Below are 7713 nucleotides of genomic sequence, written 5' to 3' on the forward strand. Positions count from 1 at the left end.
CTTATTCTTTATTCTTGTTAAGCATTGGAAAGTTGAATGAACAACTATAAATGAAAATATAATTCAAATAAAACAAGTTTCCTTTATAACATGGAAAGAGTATGTAACAGTGCATATCTGACATCCTATTAACAGGTTTTGTCATGATGGCATAGTCAAATTCTAGGCTGTCCTGTAACTTTAAATGCACTAGTTATCTGTTTCATCCTATGAAACAGAGCAGTATTTAATGTACCTTGTAGAAACAATACATTGAATTTACTCTGCTCTTATAACTACTAGAGGAGGTTACATTGATGAATCAAAGATATGACATTTTCTTGCTCAAGGTACTCAATTGGTGAACTTTTTATAATTGATCTATTAGCAAATAATATTGAGTGCATTTAGAGTAAATGTTAAGTGAGTAACATGCAAATGTAGGAAACTTTTGACTGGTAGTGTATGTGTCAAGACAATGACAGCAAAAACACAAAGAAGTAATTTCAAACAGGCTGAAGTAACACCTTAGTAAACTTGCTTTGGGTTATCAAACAACAGGTTAGAGTAAGTGGACTTTCTTTGCATTATTGAGATCTGAAACACTTTGGGCATTGCAACCAATGTAAGATTGCCCCCTGTAGCCTTGCATTGGAACAACATGCAAATTTTCTGCGCCATTCTGTAGTCATAAAAAAGCAAGTCAATAGTTAATTAAGAACTTTTTTTCCATTCATCATTAGTTTCTTGGATATGTACCTCCACTGCAAATATTAAGGCTCAACTACAAGGGAAACTATTTAAATTATAAATTTTTATATCTATAAAGTAATTTATGAAGTAAACAGAAACAAACCAATGATAATAAGACTAATTGTCTTGTGAAGTTTTTGTTTATCTCATTATAGCCCTGTTCATTTAGTTTATGGATTTAGCTTAAATTACCTCTAATTTGTTAAACGGAATCAAATTTTATGTGACAGGAATTCAGACAACATTCTGCTGCTGTGGTTAAGGGAGTCATAGTGCAATGTTCCTATGCAGTCTTATCAAGGCTCTCACCTGCTAACTTACACTAATGATTTCATTTTTCAGAGCACTACCTGTAGTTTCCGGGATAGGCTCTGGACCCCCATGACCCTGCACAGGACAAGCAGGTATAGAAAATAGAGGGATGGAACAATACTAGTTACAGTTACTGCCACCTTATCTGGGTGGAGGGGTTTGTGCACCTCTGTGATCCTAGAAGCCATGTTGTCAGGGGAAATTGCCATGGTAAAGTCTACCAAGGCAAACTGAGCGGCCAGACAATTGTGTGATTCAGAAAGACCCCTATGAAAAGAAACACTAAGGATCATGTGACCCCATCCAAATTAGGGAGACTGGGATCCCACCCTGGAGAGGGACTGGACACTATTCCACTCTGGAGTTGTGTTAGATGAGAGGCACCGGGCAGGGGTGGGTCTACTCATAACCCCCTGGTTTGATACCAGCACACTGGAGTGTATCCCTGTGATTAAGAGGGTCTGAACCCGAGTGGTTCTCTGTTATTTGACTTGTGCTAAGGACAGGACTGCACCCTATGCTGCCACGCAACGATTGATTTTGTAATTGTACCATCAGACCTGTGACTGTATGTCTTGGATACTTTGAATAAGAGAGATGCTGAGCTGTTACCTGATCACCACCTGGTCGTGAGTTGGATCAGCTGGTGGGGGAAATGCCAGATAGACCTGGTAGACAGAAATGCATAGTGAGGGTGTGTTGGGGGCATGTGGCAGAGACCCCTGTCTGGAAGATCTTCAACTGCTAGCGGTGGATGAGATTCGCCCTGAGAAAGCTTTTGATATTGTTGAGCTGTCTTGGCTGACAAGCCTCTTCAGCATTGCGTGGAGGTTGGGGATAGTGCCTCTGGAATGGCAGACTGGGGTGGTGGTCATAATCTTCAGGATGATCACACTCCTCAGCCTCCCTGGGAAGGTCTATGCTGGGTACTGGAGAGGAGGCTTCATCCATTGGTTGAACCTTGGATCCAGGAGAAACAATGCAGATCCCACCCAGGTCATGGAACACTGGTGGGTTCATGGGAGTTTTCGCAACTATTCAGCTATTTACATGACATGTTGCTAATATGTCAGCAAAAACACTGGGACATCTAACATTAACGTAAAATGCTAATTTGAATGTTTGATAAGTTATTACTAGTTTACCAATCTGTTTTTATGGGTCTAGAAATGTCGAATGAAAGTCAAAGTTGTCATCAGTGTGTCAGATATTTTTTCCATGTTTTGCAGTACTGTTGTTACTTCTGTCATTGTGGACATTGTCAACAACCAATACGTGAGCTCTCTCTCTCCAACAGCAACCATGAAGCAGCACAGCAGGTACAAATGATGGCAAGTCTAAGGAAATAATTGAAATTTATGTAAAATTCAAACATTTAAATAACATAGAAATGCAATACATATAATGGAATATGTAATATATAAGATAATGAAATCCGTTCATGCAACCAGGGTGGTGTACAAATTCTGCAGTCTTTTATTTTTCACTGTTTTATCATTACACACACAATAAGGCAGCTGTGGCCAAAAGCTGCTTCTCTTTCTGCTCCAATGTTGAACAATTTTCCTATGTCTGTACATTTCCACCAGGAGCAGGATGGAAAATATTCTCAAAGGAAGCTAGCTGCAGTCTTGCAAATACGGACCCTGTGAGATCACCAGTCTTTGCAAAAGCATAGTCTGTGACAAAAAACTCCTTGACTAATGACACATTGTCTTTTGATGTGAGAGGATCTCAGTCTTTACAAAGTCTTATCAGGGTCTTTTCAAAGTCTTCAAAGAGCATGGTGAGCATTATGCATGTTTATTAGTTTATGGCTTGTATTATATTTTTGCTTTTCTATTCTTCCTAAAAATATTTACTTATATTCTGGAAATAAACTATTTTTTTTACATTTCTATGTGCTCCATTTTAATATATCAGTTCATGCTTGCTAACACGCATTTCTCAATACTGAAGTGACTTTTTCAAAACTGTTTTGCATTACAGTTTGTATGCAGTTTTTTTTTTCTCACTCTACCTTTACTTCATATAGAAATGTCTCTTGTTTAATGTTCACAAAGGAAATCATTCCAAAAATTCCCAGTTTTATGGAAGGTAATGAGATTGAAAACAAAACACCCAGGTGTATATTTGGTAGAAATGGGAATCAACTGTGTTTGGCCTAGTATTCCTTTAACTGTTTATATATAATCACTGTAGTAATGTAGCTGAAATAAATTAATAGATGATGATAAATTCAACAAATACAGTGGTACTGTCACGATCCGCTCCGAACGATCCTCATGTGTGCCACGCCCCCTCATTACCTCATGTTACTTCCTGATTGTTCCCACCTATGTCTAGTTAGCTCTCCCGTCCAGCCCGGCTCGCCAGTCCTGTCCCCGGCTCCGGCTGCACCGCCTGATGCCACACCCTCTGCTTTGCCCGAGCCTCCACCCTCGGGGACCTCATTGACTCCCTCACCCTTGCCTCAGCGAGGCCGACACCCCCCAGGACACCGCCTTTCAGTGTCCCGTAAGGGACGGGGACACAGGCGTCGGGCTGTGTGGTCCCCTCCTGCTCCCTCCTCCCTCTCCCCTGCGGCCCCTCCGGCCGCTGCCCGTCACCTGCCTGGGCTCCCTCGGGCTCCCCTTTGTCCCCCTTCCGTTCCTGTCTGGTCTCCCCTGTCGGCTCCTCCTCCTTTACTTCCGACTGTGTTTGCTCCTTGTCCCTTTGTTCCTCCTCTGTGCACTCCTGGCCCCTTCATGTCGCCTGTGGGTGTTCCTGTTGTGTCTCCCTTCTCTGTTTGCCTGTCTGCCTTTCCTGTCCTTTGTCGGGTCTTGTCCTTCTTCTCGTCCCTGTTTCTGTTTTGTGTCTCGGTCCTGTTTCCAGTGTCTCGTTGATGTTTTGCTTTTGTTTTCCAGGTTTTGGGCCCCTCGTCTCGTCCGTCGCCGCCCCTCGGGCGCGCCCGGTGTGCGCGCCTTTGAGAGGGGTTATGTCACGATCAGCTCCGAACGATCCTCATGTGTGCCACACCCCCTCATTACCTCATGTTACTTCCTGATTGTTCCCACCTATGTCTAGTTAATTCCAACCTGTCCTGTTTATTTAGTCCGAGTCTGTCAGTTTTCCCCAGATCTGTCATCGTCAACACTGCGTGTGAGTACCTGTCTTGTCGGTTTGTCCGTAATAAAACCCTGTTCTTCCGCTCAACCTGGCTGCTCTCGCCTCTCTCACCTGCTCGTCACTCGCCGATCGTGACAGGTACCTCAAAACTGAAATTTAATCCGTTCAGAACTGTTGTGAATTTAATAAGTTGTGATAGAATTTTCCCCATAAGAAATAATGGAAAACCATTTAATTGGTTTCTGGCCCCCCAAAAATGCATCTAAATGTTTTTTTTAGCATTTAAACATAAAATTAACTGGATAAAACAAGAAGAGCATATACTGTACTAAACACATCTAAGCACATTTATCAAAACAGTAATTTGTAAAGTAAGAAAATAAATGTATCCAAACAATGTGTAAAGTAAAAAAAAAAAACAATGCGTCCTGCCCCGATCGTCCGCTCCTTCCGTGTGTCACGCCCCCTCGTTAACCTCGTGTGGAATCCCCGTGTGATCAGTTGTTTCTGGTTGTTGTCATTAGTCCTCTGTATTTCGTCCGCATTTCAGTTTGTTTACCCAGCCCGGTCATTGTATTGTCCGTCTGCGTTTTGCCTGCCTTACCTGTAATTAAACCCCGTATTTCCCGATACCCTGAGGTCTGCGTCTTTGTCTCTGTTCTGTCCCGGCATGGCACGACAATATTATTATAATTAAATGTATTAATGGTTTATTTTTAATATTAAAATTATTAATAAGGAATCTTTACTTTAAAATGTCTTATTATATAATAATATTTACTGTTACTGTCTATCAATGTCTAAATGTATTTTTACTGTCCATATGTATTCAGCTAGTGTAAACACGCACAATGCTATCACAGTGAATGCGAGGCTTAGACTGAAGCATTACCCTATGTTTCTGCCAAGAGACGTGCCCCGTGACTGATTACTGGGCGTGTACAAGTTCTTAGGTCGGTGTTCACGGTTTGACTTCTGAGATTCAGATCGAGTTCTACATAATTTTTTTCCGAACTGGTTGGTTCGACTTTTAAGAAATTTGAGTTCTAATGAGTTTGAGAACTGAGGTACCACTGTACATGGCTGGGGTTACCCTGAGGAGAGGTTTGGGAACTGAAGCAGTGCAACTCAGTTTAGAACATTATTCAACAGTTTTGGAAACAGGATATATATGCAAAATAGGCTCTAAATATGTAGTTTTCCTAGTGATGGAGTGAGAAAGAAAAGAAAAAGATCGGCAGACTAGTCCACACAGACCGCTGTTGTGCTCACTGTGGAAAGAATTATCAAAAAGTGATTTCAGTACAGAAAAATGCTTGTTAGCAATTGTGTGAAAAACAATATAAAAGGCAAATTGTCACATTCTAAGCGATGCATAGAAAATGTGTTTAGTAAATAGCCATTAGAAAATCCATCCGTAAACTTTTTAAACATTGCAAAAGTTTTTGTTTGAATAAAACTTGCTAACTTCCATTGGTCTTATGTGCTGTTGCACAGAAAAAATCTAATTATAGGATGTTTTTAGTGTTTAACATAAAATAAAAAAAAAGATATTTTTCCCTGTTGTTCTTTTTCCAATTACACTCCTTATTCTCAAGTCTGTCATGGATTTTTTTAAATATATAAAATTACTGTCATCTAAGTGAGGCAAGCATGTACAATGTAACTAGTTTCCTTCCCTTGATTTTATAGCAAAAAAAATGTTTTGCTATGACATTTCACTTATGAATAAGCCTAAATTAAAAACAGAATATTGTAAGCATGAAGCAATACTTAAATAATAAATTAATAATAAACATTTAAGTCAGAGCGATGATGGGCATTGAGAAACAGAACAGTTGAAAATATTTTAATGGAAAGTTGCATAAATGAATATACAGTGCAAAAGTCTTAGGCAGTCACAGAAAATGATGTTGAAATGATCTTCATGTTGGTGTAAAATTAAGTGTCTCAGCCATTTCAGAAGCTATGCTAAACAGTATGTGCAGTAACAATGCAATACACCCAGACATTTTTTGACTCAACCACTAGCACACCTTATTTGGCCAATCAATACCTAATCAAATTATTTAACTACTTCAATTAATTAATTGAGCTGATGATGAATTCAACAAACAGGTGGGGTGGCCCTAAGGAGAGGTTTGGGAACTGAAGTGGTATTCTTCTTGCCATCCTATACCCATAACTTTTTGGAGAACAGAAGAAATTCCGGTTAATTTTTATTGTGCTACTGTTCATTTGCATGCGCTCTACTGTTAAATTGTATTTTATTATTTTTTTAATATTATTATTATTATATGAGCAAATATACACATTATATATATTATATATATAAAATGCTTTAAACATTTTCTTGGACTGCCTAAGACTTCTGCACGGTACTGTATAAATGAATGAATTATGAAATAATTTGTCAATCTATTTGGGTAAGTACATAGCATTTTCTGTTAATCAGTATATTAATTAAATTAGCATACTAGCTGCCAGCAGAGAAAAAAAATCAAACTATTAGTTTAAGGAGTAAAGGTAAAAAATAAAGGGAATAAATAAATCAAAATATTGGAAACACATTTGTAGAAAAAACTTGATTATTAATGATAAGAATTAGCCAGACTTCCCATTGTGTGTTTTCCCAGCTTAGCTATGAAGTGAATGACATGGATGATAAAGGTAAAAAGTGATCACTGTGACCCTGTAACTGTACATTACAATGGCTGTCTTTCATAGTGTCATCTGTCCATCAGTATTTCCTAGTTTAATGCATGATTGCAGTCAGAGTGGGCTCACCTATCCCCTCTTCTGCCTGCCTGCACCCCGCATGCTGTCAGGTTTCGTTTCGCACTGTTACTTCATTGCCAGGAGACGTCCTGAGCTGAATTATCATCAGCAGAAGGAGATTCCAGAGACAGAGCCTGAGGCGCTTCGTAATGGGCCAGCTGGTCCTGGATCTCTACATCGAGACCAGCTGCTCCTACGGAATTTGAACTACAATCCCCCCCTGCTGGTCAAATGGAAGCAGTACAGGTAGGAGCTTTGTTTCAGTGTTAGTCAACTACAGGTGACTTACAGTACCATGGAATTAGTACAGTATACAGCATACTGTACAGTATATGTACAGTACACTTTAACATATACTGTACATTTAAAAGTGTATTTCACATAAATGTTGCAGCTGAAACATGGATAGAAAATGAATACCTTTTTACATATTTCTGCTTGCTTCCTTTCTGAAGGCGATATTACTAGTCTCCAATCAGCTTTGATGTTATTGGATATATTGATATAAATTCTTAGCTCCCTGGATGACTGCTTGCTTGAGGACACCCTCTATGATGATGGCTATTCTCTATGGCGAGCTGACAGCTGTATGGTCATGCTCGATTGCTTAAATGGCTCTTATGCTTGGAGGACAACCTGCTTTCTACCATTTTTCAGTTTAATCGTTTCATCTTTTGCGTCATACCTGCCCCATTCATGCCATGATACATCAACTCTCAGAACAAACTCACTCGCAGAGTTAACTGCCTTTCTTATAAACCACATATGAGAACAACGGAACCT

The sequence above is a fragment of the Paramormyrops kingsleyae genome, chromosome 5 (assembly GCF_048594095.1).
Source record: "Paramormyrops kingsleyae isolate MSU_618 chromosome 5, PKINGS_0.4, whole genome shotgun sequence".
Taxonomy (NCBI): Eukaryota; Metazoa; Chordata; class Actinopteri; order Osteoglossiformes; family Mormyridae; genus Paramormyrops; species Paramormyrops kingsleyae.